The sequence below is a fragment of the Camelus dromedarius genome, chromosome 15 (assembly GCF_036321535.1).
Source record: "Camelus dromedarius isolate mCamDro1 chromosome 15, mCamDro1.pat, whole genome shotgun sequence".
Classification (NCBI taxonomy): Eukaryota; Metazoa; Chordata; class Mammalia; order Artiodactyla; family Camelidae; genus Camelus; species Camelus dromedarius.
This window is the reverse complement of record NC_087450.1, coordinates 1,195,877-1,212,733: the sequence shown is the minus strand read 5'-3', so window position 1 is coordinate 1,212,733 and position 16,857 is coordinate 1,195,877. Positions and strand designations below refer to the sequence as shown.

At 35.8% G+C, this 16,857-nt stretch overlaps 1 protein-coding gene and 1 long non-coding RNA gene across 12 annotated transcripts in view; one reads left to right on the top strand and one right to left on the bottom strand.

The window, feature by feature from the left end:
* SMR3B (submaxillary gland androgen regulated protein 3B) overlaps positions 1-7,697 on the top strand; it is a 23,806-nt gene extending 16,109 nt beyond the window's left edge. For all 8 annotated transcript variants that reach the window (XR_010384089.1, XR_010384093.1, XR_010384088.1 and 5 more), the window contains 4 exons: positions 2,677-2,758; positions 3,760-3,834; positions 5,963-6,136; positions 7,016-7,697. The gene's annotated coding sequence lies outside the window, so the exon portion shown is untranslated. The remainder of the gene's footprint in view (positions 1-2,676; positions 2,759-3,759; positions 3,835-5,962; positions 6,137-7,015) is intronic.
* Positions 1-16,857, bottom strand: part of LOC135323019 (uncharacterized) — an 18,842-nt gene extending 1,985 nt beyond the window's left edge. The window contains exons 1-4 of one of the 4 annotated variants that reach the window (XR_010384097.1): positions 16,619-16,857; positions 14,297-14,409; positions 8,477-8,635; positions 2,656-2,745 (exon numbers count right to left, since the gene is read on the bottom strand). This is a non-coding gene — a long non-coding RNA (uncharacterized LOC135323019). Of the gene's footprint in view, positions 1-1,698; positions 2,746-8,476; positions 8,636-14,296; positions 14,410-16,531 lie in introns of those variants that run through there. The other 3 variants (XR_010384096.1, XR_010384094.1, XR_010384095.1) reach the window with 3 other exon arrangements.

The window sequence follows — 16,857 nt, the reverse complement described above, 5'->3', positions numbered from 1 at the left end:
GCTCTTTTCTTCAGGGATTATCTTCTGCTTGCTAATAGTAAATGACTTGTTTTGCTAGATGTTTAAAAATTGATCATAGTTGTGTTTTGTTCTCCATAATGTAGTTTTTATCTTTCTCATTACTCTTATATATCAACTATTTACTAGGCTGTTTTATTCCTTTTGAAGTGACAGGTATACAAACCTTACCACAGTTACATTGACTTAAACATAGCCTTTTCAACAGACAAGGCTGCAAAAGTCATTGTTAGATGATTTTTCAGCCAGTTTTCAGTGAGTTAATTCTTTTTGGAAGCTCTGAAAAAGCAGATGATGCCAGTACTTCATTTTTATCTTTTAGTAGGTGAAGACTCAAAGCACATTTAATGGGAGGAAAAAAGCTAAGTCACCATTAAATAGGTGGGAAATTATCTAGAGTGTATAATTGTACCCTAGATAGATGTGTTATATTGATACATTACATGTGCTTTTGTTTTGGGTTGCTCAGTAAACTATAACCTTCCATAGGTAGAGATGACCATTTTAAGCTACAGCTTTTGTCTCTAGATGTTGGCTGAAACCAGGGTTTAGCAGATTTTCTTAGCAACCTACTTTTGCTTTCCATAATTTGTTGTCATTTCTTCTCCCTTCTGTTTTGAAGGATGTGGTTAGACTTTATATATTCTTCCTTTAGTCTTTACTCATTCCTCATGTTGCCACTCTTTGTTTCCACCTTGAGCCCTTTGAGAGCTCAAGGTCGTCTGCTGTCCTTTTATTGGGTAAGCAGGCCATGATTCCCCCAACACACACTACCTTTTAATAGGGCTTTTTTTTTTTTTTTGTCATGGGAAGCCTTTTGGCTTCACTTTAAAGGTCTATTTGGCCATTTAGAGTCTATGCCAACTTCAAATTTTAGTAAAAATTTCCTGTGTTAATTGTACCAGTGTGCCAGGTAATTGGGCCACTTAATGAGAGTGATGGGATTAATAATTCAAAGACAGTTTAAGAAAGCAGATCAGGTAAATCCAGTTATCTATTTGAAATTCAAGTCCAGTCCCATTTTAGCTCCCCCATTCTTACACTGAGTTGTGGTTTTGCTGTTGAGTGTGACCCAGCTGAGGGCAGCCAGGACACCAATGCCCACTGACATTTGTCACTTTTCAGGGGATCCAAATACTGCCTTTTGTTTTTGGGCTGCTATGATTTTGTTGTTCTCCCTTTCAAAGTTAAGTCTCACTCAAGACAGTTGAGCTGCCTACTTTCATTCTAAAGCTTTTAAAGTCTCTTTATAAAACTATTAAACCTGTAATTCTCATTTCCCATCATTATTTACTAAAGTGGCCTGGCCTCCATTACTGAGAGGGGTGCTGTCATACTCACATCTGCCCTTTTCCTTATGTGGTCACTGTGACCATAGGAAATGTCCCCTCTCCAATTGTGCTGTCAAAGCAGGTCTTAGCCTGTACAGGCTGCGTTAGTCAAATGCAGACCATCAAGGAAAGTCATGAATATCTGTCTCAGAGGCTGCGCATCACAGAGGAGGGCATGCACCTGTGGCTTATAGCAGTGAGGTGAGAGGATCTCAGGGTCCTGAAAAGACCTGAATGTCAAAGCCATGTTTCATGTGTCTGGGGTTTTTGTCTTCAGTAATTCTGCTGAAAGCCATATCTAGGATCTCAGTGGAAACTTCAGTTTTTAAAGTACTGTATGCACAGTTAGTTATTTGTCACCTGAAATTTATTATAAAGTAACAGCAAATATCTTTTTTTTAATAGAGTTTATTTTGGATTTATTTTAAAATAACATACACATTAAAAAAAATTCAAGCAACACCAAAGTATATAGTGAAAATTCTGCCTTCCCATCTTTTGACCCCTATCTTCCATTCTCTTCAGAGGTAGTGCTGTCAGTTGCTTATATTCTGTGTGACACATGCAGTAGGTTTTCATTGCACTGTGAATTTGGATTATACATACTTTTAACCAATTCTGTAGTCCCTAGTTCTTTCTCTCCTGTACCCTCCTTTGGTCACCGTAGAGAGGCAGTGTAGTGTCGTGAGTTAAGAGCATAGCTCCTGGAGCCGTGCTGCCAAGAACCAAATCCTGGCTCTGACATCTGTTAGTTGAATAACCAAAGGCAAGTCACTTAACTCTCTTGTCACAGTTTTCTTATGAGTAAATGAGGAAAATAATAGTTTCTCCCTTAGGGTCATTTTAAGATTTAAATGAATTAACTTTGTGAGTGCCTTAGACAGGGTGAGCATCAACAAAAATGTATAGTTCTATTTGACATTTGGTTTTACATTTTCAGTTCCTAGTAAGCAGTCAAGTTCCATCTTGATCACAAGCACACTTACTGAATTTCATACTACATACTAAAAAAATTTTTCTGTAAGCTCTTCAGAAAAATCTAAATCTCAATGAATTTTGGTTTGATATGTGCTAAGTCTTTTCTGATCTCCCCATAATCCTACATAACTGTTTTAGAGACACAAAGTTTATGTTTACAAAGTATACATTTTCCTTCCATCATTTTACCACCAGAATTACAAGTATTTCTGAATAACTATAATATGCTAAATATGTCACATGAGTTATATAACTACAAGGACATTTTTAGTTGTCATTCATTTTTATATCTGCATTTGTTTCAAGATTAGTAGTTAAATTAACAAACCATTTCCTCCTCCATATACAGAATTGCCTCACTCTTCTGGATGATGCGGATTGTAGATTGGAATATCTGAAAATCCAGGATGAGCAGCACCTGGTAATTGAAGGTACAAATGAAGGGGAAGAATTTAAAGGTTTAGTTACTCACTGATAATCCATTTTATAATTTTTCCAATTATTATTAGATCATTATATTCTTCATGGTAATGAAAACCATGAAACCTTTATGTGATCCTGTTGTAATACTATTTAAATTGCTTGAAAAGATAAATATGTCTACATTGATTGGCTGGCAATGGTGAGAACAGGAGTTAAAAGACAGGTGAATTCAGTTATAAATTGACAAAGTTTTTTAAAAATTTCAAGCTGCCTCTTTAAGTTAAAGAGACTAGCAAGGAGGGTATAGCTCAGTGATAGAACACATGCACACACAGATATACACACACACCCCTACCGCCTAACCCTCCCCCCCAAAAAATGAGACTAAATTTGTTGCATAGTTAATGGTGCAGGCTTTCATTAATCAATACTGATCACTCACCAACAGAACTTAACTTGTATAAGCACAGATTTACACACTGGCATGCACATGTCACTGAAAACCTGGTGTGCCTTTAATTATCATGATTCATGAAATATTGCTAACAGCTTTTGTATTAAAATGAATAATTACTCTGACATGTGTCACAAGGTAAGAAAAAATAGTAATAGTTCTAATGTACTAAATTTAAGAGCTTTAATTAGTCTTATAGATGGTTGAGTATAAATTTTTAAAATATTTTCAAAAAAATTTAATGGAGGTACTAGGGGTTGAACCCAGGACCTGCATGCTAAGCATGCACTCTACCACTGAGCTGTACCCTCCATCATTTAAGTATTTTACTTAAGGTGCATAACTGATGTATTAGCTTACTAATTAATTCTTATCAATGACTATAAAGTCTCCAGTATAAACAATTGAAATGGTTTCAGAGTCAGTTACTAAAATTAACTTGATTTTTTTCTCTAGTTTCTGGTTTAGAAATAAGAACTTTGTTTTTGAAAGTAATTGAGTGGGTGTGATTTGAATGGATAAGAAATTAACACTTTGCTATCTCTGTCTTTCCAGTTTGAAATAAAGATATGAGTTGGCCTGAGGAAATGTCCTTTATAGCAAACAGTAGTAAAATAGATAGACACAAGGGTAAGTCTCCAGTGTATTCTTTTTAAAGAAATTATCTTAAAATCATTCTGTTATTTTTTTTTTTCCTTCTCTCACTGTTGAGGTGTTAACAACTTGTGGCTTTCTGTATCAAAAGTGATTAGGCCTCCTCTTTTCTTTTTCCTGAAGCATCAAATTTCTTTTTAACCTTGCAACTAAATAAGTTTACATTTTTTGTAAAGATACAATACTAGAAGAGAATTGTTTGAATTTTAGAAAACTGTTATAACAGCTAGAATCATTGCTGCTTCTAGATTACAAATAAACATAGATATTATGATTGCCAATGATGCTCCATGAAAAACATCTACTTTAGCCTTGCAAGACCAGATACAGAAATGTTAGCTCTATTTAGCTGATTGGAAGAGTCATAAAAATCATTGCACTGAATACAGCTAACTGGTCTGTAACATTTAGCTACAACTAGGCATCAGTTCTCATATTGTTTGTTCCAATTCTGAAAGAGAAGGGAACCAAGGGTCTGAGTAACCTGGGAAACACATGCTTCATGGATTCAAGCATCCAGTGTATTAGTTCATACAGCCACTGACACAGTATTTTCTCTCAGGGAGACGTCTTTATGAACTCAACAGGTAATTTTCTTGAGTCATTGACCTCTCAACTGTTGCGACTTTGTTATAAACCCAATATTACCTAAATCTCCTCTTTCTTCACCCTGGGAGAGAAAAGTCTTAATGTTATTGGCTCTATTTAGCATGAAGGACCAAGAGTTACTACTCTCATTTTGAAAAGATATTTTGATGTGAGAAAACAGATGCTAGGTATTTTTCTGCCCATGTGATTGTAATTTAAAAATCTTTGGCAAGAAATTTTCTTCTCAAACTTCTAGGACAAATCCCATTGGTATGAAGGGGCATATGGCTAAATGCTATGGGGATTTAGTACAGGAGCTTTGGAGTGGAACTCAAAAGAATGTCACCCCATGAAAGCTTCAGATGAGCATGTTAAAGTAATATAAAGGTATTTTAAGTCCTAGGTGGTAAAGTAATTATTTTTCTCTACATGTTTTTTATAGTTAGCTTTTTAGTTTTAATTTAATGTTTTTGGGTCCTTCACAAGGCATAAACTGGATGTCAGATAGTTTTACTTGTTCACATATATGCAAAATACTGCTACAGATGTAGTGGGTAGGAAAAGATCAAAAGTACAGTCTAAATTTAGAATGCCATTCACTTTACTAATTTATCAAGTGTCTTGTATATACAGGAAACCTTCCTTTCTTAGTCCTTCACTATTACAGTGTTCTAACTAAGGTAGACCTCTGAGTCTAATTAATGATTCTCAATCCATTTTTAACATTACTAAGATAATTAATTTTATCTATAGGGTAAAATGTAGCAGAAAGAAAGAATGTAATTAATGGATAGAAATTTGACATCAGTATCATATACGGTGACTTTTAGTGAAATTAGCATTATTTTTTATCTTTAAAAGCAAGAGAAAAGCTTTTTAGGTCAAAAATTAATAATCATAATAGGTTAAAATTGGCTACTTACAACTTACCAGCCACTATTCTAATTACTTTATGTGTATTAACTAATTTAATCTTCTAAATGACCCTATAATATAAAGTAGTGTTATTATCTTCACCATGTGGCTCAGGAAACAGCCTTTTAGCAGTTTAAATAGCTTGTCCAAAGCTGCAAGCTAGTATAAGTCCTCACAGGTAAACACAAGGCTATTTTGCCTCTAATAATAAAAATTAGGATGCAACAAGACCAGCAAAGCCAACTGTAAAAGAAATACTATAAGGGAATCTTTTGGTGTGAGAAAATGCTATTTTAATATTTCTGTCTTAAGTACCATGTGTGTACCTAAAGAAATGTTTGCTCACATGATACTAAACTGGAACCCAATATTGGCTATAATACTTTTTAGGGGGAAAAGAGGGGTCATCTGAGATTAAGATTAGGAAGATTTCATGATTATCCAAAATATGTTTGCTGAAATAGACACAGACTAAATACTATACTATTTACCTTCTTCTAATGCTCGGATTGAATTATGGGCATGTTCATTCTAAATTTTATAGATACATAGATATATACATATATAGAGATAATGAGTTTTATTCCTCTTATGTTTATAGTGGGCCATAGCAACATATGCTCCCCAATTTAATGGGTTCCAGCAACAGGACTCCCAGGAACTTCTGGCTTTTCTCTTGGATGGTCTTCATGAAGATCTCATCTGAGTGCATGAGAAGCCATACGTGGAGCTGAAGGGCAGTGATGGCCAAACAGACTGGGGTGTAGCTGCAGAGGTTTGTCAGTATGGAAGAAAAGTTAATTGTTTTCTGGGAAAAAGGCCATTTATGGTCATTAGTAATCAGGTTTCTGGATGGTAAACAACAGGGAACGATAACTGATGACCTGCAGCTCCCTGGGGTGTAGTGTTGGCTGTTCACATGGAGCAGGTATCTGCATGCACATTCAGTACATTCCAAGTTCTAGGTAAGTGACCTTATCATTGGTTGTGAGATGCTTAGAGAGCTTTAACTTGGTTTGTAAAACTCTCTGTAATGCATCCATTTTACAAAGAACATACTTTATTCACATGATGTGAAAATATAGTATGACCAATTTTATTAGAAACAATATGAAATTTTATACACAGTTTATACGCAACATTGGCAAAGTAAGCTGACAACCCATATCATTAGATTTCACCCTTTTCAAGGAAGGGATGAAAATTCTCACAAAGAACCACTTCAAAAATGTAATTTTTCTTTTATTGTATTTTAACTTTGTAGTTTTTAATAAAAAATCTTTATGTTAGGAAAATACAAACTCCTTAGGAGTTACTATTACTTTTCTTGTACATCTTCTGAGGAGGTGGGCAGGCTACTTTGTTCCTGACTGTGAAGTGTTAATTAAATGCCAGTTTCAAATGTCCCATGGAAAATCATGGCCAAAACTTAGCAATATGTCTCTTCTTTATATATTTTTTTTTTAAAAATCATGATTTTCTTCCATCTTGTCTGGTTAAAATCTTATTATGGGGACAGACCAGTAACCTAGATCTCTCTTGCTGTCCTGCCTCCTATTTCTAGTAATAAGCTAGGAAACCCAGGCACTATGTAAAGCTCAGGCCCATCAGAAATGTATGACACATTAATATACTCTCCCCCTTCTTCCTGCAGTGTGTATTGCCTTGGATGATGAAACAGTCACCTGTCAGGTCCCTCTGTGTGAAGATCTGAGATGTCTGCTGTCTGGTCCTGATCATCCTGATGCTGCCAACAATCCAAGATCTAAGTATTTTCTTGCCTGGGGAGCTGAGGCATTCACTTCTGGTCAGCATTACTGGGAGGTGGCAGACTGTGATAACTTGACAATTGGGGTTTGTAATGATTCTCGGACAAGGAAGAATGACATGGTGGTTGACTTGGAGGGAATTTTTCTCCTTTTTTGTATCAAAGAGAACAATCAGTGCTGTCTCTTTACCTCCTCCCCACCATTACCTCAGTATTTACCTCAATATGTCAAAAGGCCTCTCGGCCACACAGGGGTGCTCCTAGATTATGAAGGTGGTGTGGTGAGCTTTGTCAATGTGGCCAGCAGTTCCCTCATTTGTAGTTTTCTCATGCTCCTTATCTCCTCTGAAGCCTTTTCTTTGCTCTGGACACCTATGATCAGGGGCAAGTGAGAAATCTGACCACAGGCATCAGGAATGTCAATGACTGAGATCACTAAGTTAGTGCCTGCCTGATTTTCTTTAACTTCACCTTCCTTTGTGAAATGTATTGATTGATTTTAAAGGGTTGATATGTTAATTGTTTAAATTCCATTTTCTTTAAATAAAAATATCTCTTGAAACACTGATCTTTATTCTATGTCTTGGTATTTCACTTGATTTTGAGGGAGGCTGGAGGTAACAGAAGACCTGGGTGTGTTTCCCCAGCTTAATAGGTTAAGGCAAGAGCACAGGTTTCTTCCCAAGAGCAGTCTTGGAATTCTCTTCTCCTTGTTGTGCATCTTATAAATTATGCTCCTTCGTCAAGTCTCAGTTTTAAAATCTCCTTCATGATATTATTGTTAACCTCTGGACTAAATGAGTCCATCTTGTTGTAGGGACTCAACACACCTTATACTTCTCTTTTTTAAAACTCAGAGACTACTATTGGCCTTTCCATGTATTTGACCTATTAGAAGAAGGTTTATATCTACATTATGTACAGATATATTCCAAAGAAATAGCAAAGACCTGCCTGCTGGTAATATATCTGAGTAAATTAATACATGTACAAGGTCATGAATAAAAACATGCTGTATCACTGTTAAAAAGCTCATTAAATGTAAGTGTAATCAGATGGGAAGATGGGGGGATACTATGTAACAGAAATGTGAATTAGGCCACTGCCATGTGATCCCCATCTACGTATGATCCGGCAACATCTCTTCTGGGTATCTGAGAAACCACCACCAACTAGGAAAGGTACATGCACCCTAATGTTCACTGCAGTGTGGTTTCCTGTGCCCCTTTATCTGAAGTTAGGTGGGTATTTTTCCCTGTCCTGTGTTGCAGAGATATGTATTGAAGAACTCAGTGCAGAAATTGCTGGACGAAGCTACCTATGTTCGTAAGATTCAAATTCACATACTTCTTCAGGTGTGTGGGCTAATTCTCCCCAGGCAGTAGGCAAGAGAGGCCAGGACCTCTGAAAGATGGACATAGAGCAAACTTGAGAAGAAAAGCAATACCAGCCATGGGAATTCAGAGACGCAGGTCCGAATCAGGCTTCCACGCATCACCACGCCACCTGTGACAGAATCATCAGTTTACGCGGGTATTTTTGCAAAAGTACAATTATATTATTTTTTAAATTTTACTTCCATTACATAAATACATCATGTAACCTTGTTCCATATTAGTATATATAGAGAATGTCTTTTCAGCCTCTACTAAATATTGCAATGTATGCATGTAACAGTTTCCTTGACCATTCAATTATTGACAGACTATTTTTTAGTAAGATTTTAATCTTATTTAAGAATATTTTTAGATTTATAGAACAGTTGCAAAGATAGTACCAAAAGGGTATACCATTCACCAAGTTTTAATTTTCTTTAATGTTATTTTCTTGCATTTTCATGGTTTGTCAAAACTAAGAACCCAGATTGTACATTCTACTCTCGACCTCCAGATATTATTCAGATTTCACTTGTTTTTCTATTAATGTCCTATTTCTACTCCAGAATCCAATCCATATGCCACACTGCACAATTGTCATGTCTCCTTACTATCCTTTTGATCTTTTCCATGTTTTTCATGAACTTCACAGTTTTGAGAAGTACTGGTCAGGTATTCTGTAACCGTCCTTCAATTCTGAACTTTCTTATATTTTTATGACTGAATTGGGCTTATAAACTTTTGGGAGGAAGAGCACAGTGTTGAAGCACCCTACTCTTCACATCAAGTCAGAGTCCCCACATGACATCACTGGTGACATTAAACTTGATCACTTGGTCATGGACCTCTGTGCCAGATTTCTTCATTGAAAGTTCCATTTCACTTTCCCTACTTTATTCTGTGCACTCAAGTCACTAACAGCAGGCCACCCTCAAAGGAAAGTAGGTGAATATTTATGGTTTGGAATTTCTTCAATAATAAATACAACATAATTTTACAGGTTTACCAATAGTTAGCAGTTATCAAAATGATTAGTAAATATCTTTTACATCCTTCTTTGTATTATATATTGGGTGGGTGAGGGGCAGGAGAAATCTCCATGCTGGCCACAGGTGTTCTTACACCGAAATCTTGCTTTAAAATTCAAAAATTCATCAATTAATAAAATAAAGCACTTTCTTCATTACAGAATATATTTAAACATACCTCAGGAAACAGATTTCCATGTTTTCAAATACACTTGTTAAACACCTTAACTGATAAAATAACCTTTGCAACCTCTTCGGTAAGTTAAAAATAAAAGTCCTTCATTTTTCACAGAACTAGAATAAATCATAAAATTTATATGGAATCACAAAAGACCTAGAATTGGCAAAGCACTGCTGAAGAAAAAGAAAGAGGCTGGAGGAATAACTCTCCCAGACTTCAGACAATACTACAGAGCTGCAGTAATCTAAACAGCATGGTACTGGTACAAAAACAGACATGTAGATCAATGGAACAAAACAGAGCCCAGAAATGAATCCACAGACTTGGTCAATTAATCCTTGACAAAGGAGACAAATCTTCTGGCAGCTCATGGTGAAAAATAATATAAAAATGAATATATGTATATTCATGTATGACTGAAAAATTGTGCTGTAGACCAGAAATTGACACATTGTAAACTGACTATAACTCAATAAAAAAAAAAAACTTAAAAAGCAATCATATTTTAAATGGCATTAGAAATAAATAAAACATTTAGGAATAAATTAAAAAGTAGATAAAATATCCATACACCTAAAATGACAAAACGGTAATGAGCAAACTGAGAAAAACAGAAACAAATGTTAACAGTTTCCATGGTTATGAATTGGAAGAATAATACTGAAAAATGTCTATACCACTCAAAGCTGTCTGTAGATGCAATGCAATCCTTATCAAAACTCAAATGACTTTTACACAGAAATAGAGAAAGCAATCCTAAAACTTTTATGGAACCACAAAACACCCCTAATGTCAAGTCAACCTGGTTAAGAACAAATCTAGAGATATCACACCCCCTAACTTCAAATTTTATTACAAAGCTATAGTAATCAAAATGGTAGGGAATGGCGAAAAACAGAGACCAAGTCCAATGAAACAATCAGAGTTCAGAAATAAACCCATCCAAATGCAGTCAACAAATATTTCACAAGTGAACCAAGAAGAAGTAATGGGGAAAATACAGTCTTTTCAATAAACTGCACTGGAAAAACTGGATAATGACCTACAGATGAACACAACTGGACCCTGTTCTTGCAGCACTCACAAAAATTAACTCAAAGTGGACTGAAGGCTTAAATGTAAGACTTAAAACTGTAAAACTACTTGAAGAAAACATAAAGATAAAGCTCCTTAGTGTGGTTTTGGCAAATATCTTTTGGATATGACACCAAAATTACAAGCAACAAAAGCAAAAATAAGCAACTGAATCTACAGCAAACTTAAAAAAAAAATTCATAGCAAAATATACAATCAGCAAATGTAAAAGCAGCTGCAGAACAGGAGAACATATACGCAAACCATTTTTTCATTTTTTAACAAAAAAAACGTTTTTGATAAAATATGTAAGTAACTCATAAAATACTAGCAATCAAATAAAAAATAAAAATTAAAAATGGGCTAAAGGACTTGAGTAGACTTTCTTTTCCCCCCCAAAAAAGACATACAAACTGCCAACAGATATTGAAATTATACTAATCATCAGGGAAATGCAAACCCAAACCACAATGAAACATCACCTCACACCTGTTAGAAGGACTATTATAAAAAATAAAAAACAAATATTTGCAAGAATATGAAGAAAATGTAACTCGTGCACTTTTTGGGTGGAAATGTAAATTGGTAAAATCGAATGAAAGTAAGAGACTTAAACTGGAGTCCATCTTACACTACTCACAAAAATTAACTCACAATAGATTAAAGAGTCAACTGTATGACTTGAAACCATAAAACTCCTAAAAAAATCAGAGGAAAATCTCCTCGACCTTGGTCTTGGGAATAATGATTTTTTGGATATGACTCCACAGGACAGGCAACAAAAGCAAAAAGAAACAAGTGGGACTAAGTCAATGTAAAAAATTTTAGCATAGGAAAAAAATTGAAAAAATAAAAAGGAATCCTATGGAATGGGAGCAACTATTAGCGAACCATCTTTTGATGAATGGTAGTTACTCAAGTATATAAATAAATCATACAAATTAACAGCCAAAAAAAAAATCTAAGTTAAAAATACTGGCTCTGAATAGACAATTTTTCCAAAGAAGACATACAAATGTCCAACATTAAAAGCTGTTCAATGCCATTAATCATCAGGGAATGCAAATCAAAACCACGAGACCATCTCTCACCTGTTACAATGGATACAGTCAAAAAAGACAAGTGATTACAAGTATTGGCAAGGATGTGGAGAAAAGAAAATCCTTGCGCATTGTTGGTAAAAATGTAAATTACCACACCCACTATGAAAAGCAGTTTGGAGGTTCTGCCAAAAATTAAAAGTAGTATCCAGCTGTCCCAGCACCATCTGTCAAAGAGACTGTCCTTTGGCCGCTGAATTCGCTTTAGTCCCATCTCAAATATCCGTTGACATTTTATGCCAGGGTTTACTAATGGGCTGTCTATTCTATTCCTTTGTTAGACTACGTGTGTATTTTAATACCAGCATCATGGTGTCTCATGACTATAGCACTGTGATATAGTTTTAAAGCAGAAAGTGTGATGGCTCCCAGTTTATTCCTTCTCAGGCTTGCTTTGGTATTTGGGTCTTTTGTGGTCACATCAAAGAATTTTAAGATGGACTTCTATCTTTGAAAAATGTTATTGGAATATTGATAGAAATTGCACTGAACCTGTAAATGCCTTTGGGTAGTATGGACATTTTAGCATTAATTCTTCTGGTCCATTAACCATATATCTGGTCCAGTATATCTTTCTACTTGTTTTGACTTCTTCAATTTTTTCCATAAATGTCTAATTATAGTTTTTAAAGCACAAACTTTTCACTTCCTCAGTTAAGTTTATTTTTAAGTATTTTATTGGTTTTAAGGCTATTTTGAAAGGGGAAAGGCTAGTGTCTTCAACAAATGATGTCAGTTACACTGGAAAACCACATGCAGAAAAATGAAATTGGACAGCTACCTTCCACCACTCAGAAATATAATTTAAAATGGATTAAAGACTGAGACGTAAGATCTGACACTATAAAACTCCTAGAGGAAAACATAGAGAAGAAGCTACTTAACACTGGTTTGGGCAGTAATTTTGGGACATGACCCCAAAAACACAAGTCAGAAAAGCAAATATCAACAGGTGGGACTACATCAAACTAAAAAGCTCCTGCACAGCAAAAGTAATAATCAGCAAAATATAAAGCCTAATACAGAGTAGGACAGAATCTCTGCAAATCATATAGGGGATGAGGGGTTAATAAAATATATGTGGACCTCATACAACACAATAGCAAAAAAGAAAAAAAAAAAAAAAAAAAAAAGCCAAACATCCAAAATAAAAATTGGGCAGTAAAATTAAATCTATATTTTTCCAAAGAAGACACCCAAATACACAAAAGTTACATGGAAAGATGTGCAACATCACTAACAATTAGGGAAATGCAAGTCGAAACTGGAACGAGATATCCCTTCCCTCCTGTCAGAATGATCATCACCAAGAAGACAAGAGACAAGTGCTGGCCAGGAGGGGGACAAAAGAAAACCCCTGTGCACTGTCAGTGGGGATGTAACCTGGCTCAGCCACTATGGAAAAGCTACAGAGGTTACCCGAAACTTAAAGACAGAGCTACCATATGCTCCAGCAGTCATCCCTCCTGGTGTGCATCTGAAGGGAGTGAAAACAGGGTATTGAAAAGATAGCTGCACTTGCATGTTTATTATAACATTATTCACAACAGCCAAGATATGGAAATGACCTGAGTGTACAACAATGGATAAACAGATAAAGAAGAAGTAGCATTTATACAGAATGGAATATTATTCTGCATTGAGAAAGAAAGAAATTCTGCCATTTGTGATATTACAGATGGACATTGAGGGCTTTATGCTTAGTGAGATGAACTAGACAGAGAAAGATGGATGTAAGATATCAGGTATACATGTAAAAAAACAAACAAACTCTTAGAAACAAAGAGTAGAATGGTTTTGGGGTGGAGGAACTGTGGAGACATTAAAGGGTTCAAACTTGCAACCCAAAGATAAATAAGTCATGCAGATCAAATGCACAGCACAGTGATTACAGAAAACAGTGATACATCAGTCTTCAAAGTTGCTAAGATACTATCTTGTGAATGTTCTTGTCACAAAAAATAAAGAAAATTATACTTGTGAGTCATGTGAGAGGTGTTAGTTAAAGCTGTTTGTGATCACATCAGTGTATGTAAGTGGATCAAATCAACACACTGCAGACTGTGAAAAAAGAAAAAGTAGAACTGCATGATTTCACTTACACATGTAATCTAAAAAAGCCAAATTCACACAGAGAACAGAGTGGTGGTTGTCAGGGCCTGGGAGTCTGGAAATGAGAAGATGCTCAAAGAGCACAAAAGTCCAGGTTTAAGGTTAGTGAGTTCTGGGAAATCTCATGAACAGCACGGTGACTACAGCTAACAAAGCTGTATTATTTATCTGAAAGTTGCTGAGAGCAGATCTCAAAAATTCTCACCACAAAAGGGAATTAGGTGAGTTTATGGAAGTATCCTTACTGTGAAAATCACTCACAACATATATGTGTATCAAGTCACCACGTTACTTACTGGTAGGGCTGTGTCCTGGGTCACTGTCTAAGAAGCATTTCACCAGAGATGTCTCTCAGGACTCAGAATTCAGTGAGTCTGTTTCACTTCATGGGTGAACATATTCAAATGGCCTGTGTAAAAAATAAAAATATAATGACTAATAGTTCATTGTGAATGGCTCACAGAATGTGTTTTAAAATTTTTGTTCCCATGCTTACATTTCACACTACTGGAACAAAATCAAATATGAGCCAACACAAATGGCACATTAGAACAATGATAACAGAATCCTGAACACAAAGATTCAAAGTTTCTTCCTGATGTTTTCTAATCAGAAGTGTTTTTAAAAATATTTGAACTCACCAGTTCCTAGGTGACAGCTGAAAGTGACAAAATCAGAGAACCCAAAATGGCAGATGATCCTGTAAGTGATTATAGATGTTGCTACATTTTGTGCCAGATATTAATTATCTATTAGAAAGTTACATAAAAATACTTGAAGCTCAAGCCCTGGAATGCTTCCCAATTTTGTTAAACTCATGTTATTATAATGTCCGTGTCCATTTAGCTGATGAGGTAGGTGAAGATAAAAAGTGATCTGTTCCTCTGTGTTTAGTACAATTAAAATAACTAACAATAATTATACAATGCTTTGAACAAATCAGGTTAGATCTGGAATACAGATGGAGATATGAAAATGCTTTTCCTTGCTCTGTACATGAGTAGTAGTCCATCATGTACAAATATGTCAGATGACAAGGTATCTTCATGTTAAGAAAAACGCCATCACCACAAAGGAAAGCTTTACTGATTGTACTGAAAATAAAAGGAAAAAAACAGAATTGGAAAAAGATCATGTTGACATAAAAATGCTCATGGTCACAGATACTATAGAGGAGCAACTGTGGCAGATGTATGAAGATGTAGAAGCCATCACTCCTCCACTGAATGATTACACCAAATTGTGACTTAATTATTTCATAAACTTGACAGACAACATTTCTGCTTCTATAATTTAAAATATAACCTTTAAAATACTGTAAAATGAGAAGTGTGATATTCTAATATCTGTTCTAAGAAGTGCATTAGACACACATAAGAATAGCCAATGGTCAGAAAGATCACATGCAATCAGCTACCACCCCATGCAAATTAATGGCATTTAGTAGATATTCATACATGTGTGCATATATAAAATGTGTATTAGTATATATGTAAATCAAGTAGAACATTATATTATAATCTAATGCAAAATTGTATCAGCAAAAGCACTGTGCTGACATGTGTCTTGGTGTAAACAGATTACAATTTTTTATTGAGTTATCATAATGGGATAATATTGTGAACCAAGTAGAAATTGTAAAAAAAAGTTATCCAAAAAAAAAAAACAAACCTGACTACATGAAAAGATGCACATTTACTATAAGGCCTCTTCCCTTATTTATTATCAGTGTCAGAAAGTCACTTGGAATAGGTTAGGAGAATTAAAAACTCTAACAAGACACAAGAATGCACTCTCTGTTAAAGAAAATAAACCAAAGGAAAAAACGAATGGACAATTAAGATCCTACAGATAAAAATACCAATTTTTATGGGAAATAGGCTTAAAATAAAAAATAAGGGGATTATATTCTAATGTCACATTTTGAATAAAGATATACAAAATTAAGCTGAATACCTTCATATTTTGCACTTATGAAGAGAAAATGTATTTGCAATGAAAAAGCAGCCATTGTCCTGCCTTTTCAGTATTCTGAAGGTTTAGGTTTGAATATATTTCATCTTAAATGGTCTTAAGCACTATGCAGTGGTTGGTGTTTTTAAAATATCACTGTGTTTGGAACTTCTGAAAGTGATTCAAAAAATTTTTAATTATTTTTTTGTAATAATTTGGTAGTGGCCTGGATATTATTTTTAACAAGACTACTCACCCTGGAATGCTGTAAGGTTTTTTTAATGAGTTTATATTTACACATATTTAAGATTGTGACTATCTTATGAGAAAATGTCAACCCTGGCAGTATTTTGACTTGAAAACGAGATAAGCTGAGAAGCATATTTTAAGTATAAAATAAATGATTGCATTCCTTTAAAGACAGGAAAGTAAAAGCATGATAAACTCTGACTTCGACACACTTAAAGTATAAAAGTTAACATAATGTGTTTTTACACACATCTCTAACTCTTTGGGTACTTTCTCAGCCCCTTTCTCATTACACCCACATCCCCGCTCCCGACCCGCGGTGTACACACCTCCGATCACACGGGGGAGGGGGGACCCGGGCGGTGAGGACCAGGGGCGCGAACACCCCCGCGGCCCGGATGGACGCGGACACTCACCCGCTCCCAGCAGGCGAGGAGAACAGTCCAAGCGGGCCCCCCAGCGCACCCGTCCCCTCCTGCCCAGCCGGCCGGGACCCCAGCTCGGTCAGGTCCACACACACCCCGGCAGGAAGCCAGCTCAGGCCGCGGGAAACCGGCATAAACTCAGACGCGGGCGGGGAGCGTCCTCCTCCAGCGGACACGCGGCCCGTGCGGTCCCGGAGCCGCCATGGACCCCCCGCTCCGTCCTGAGGAAA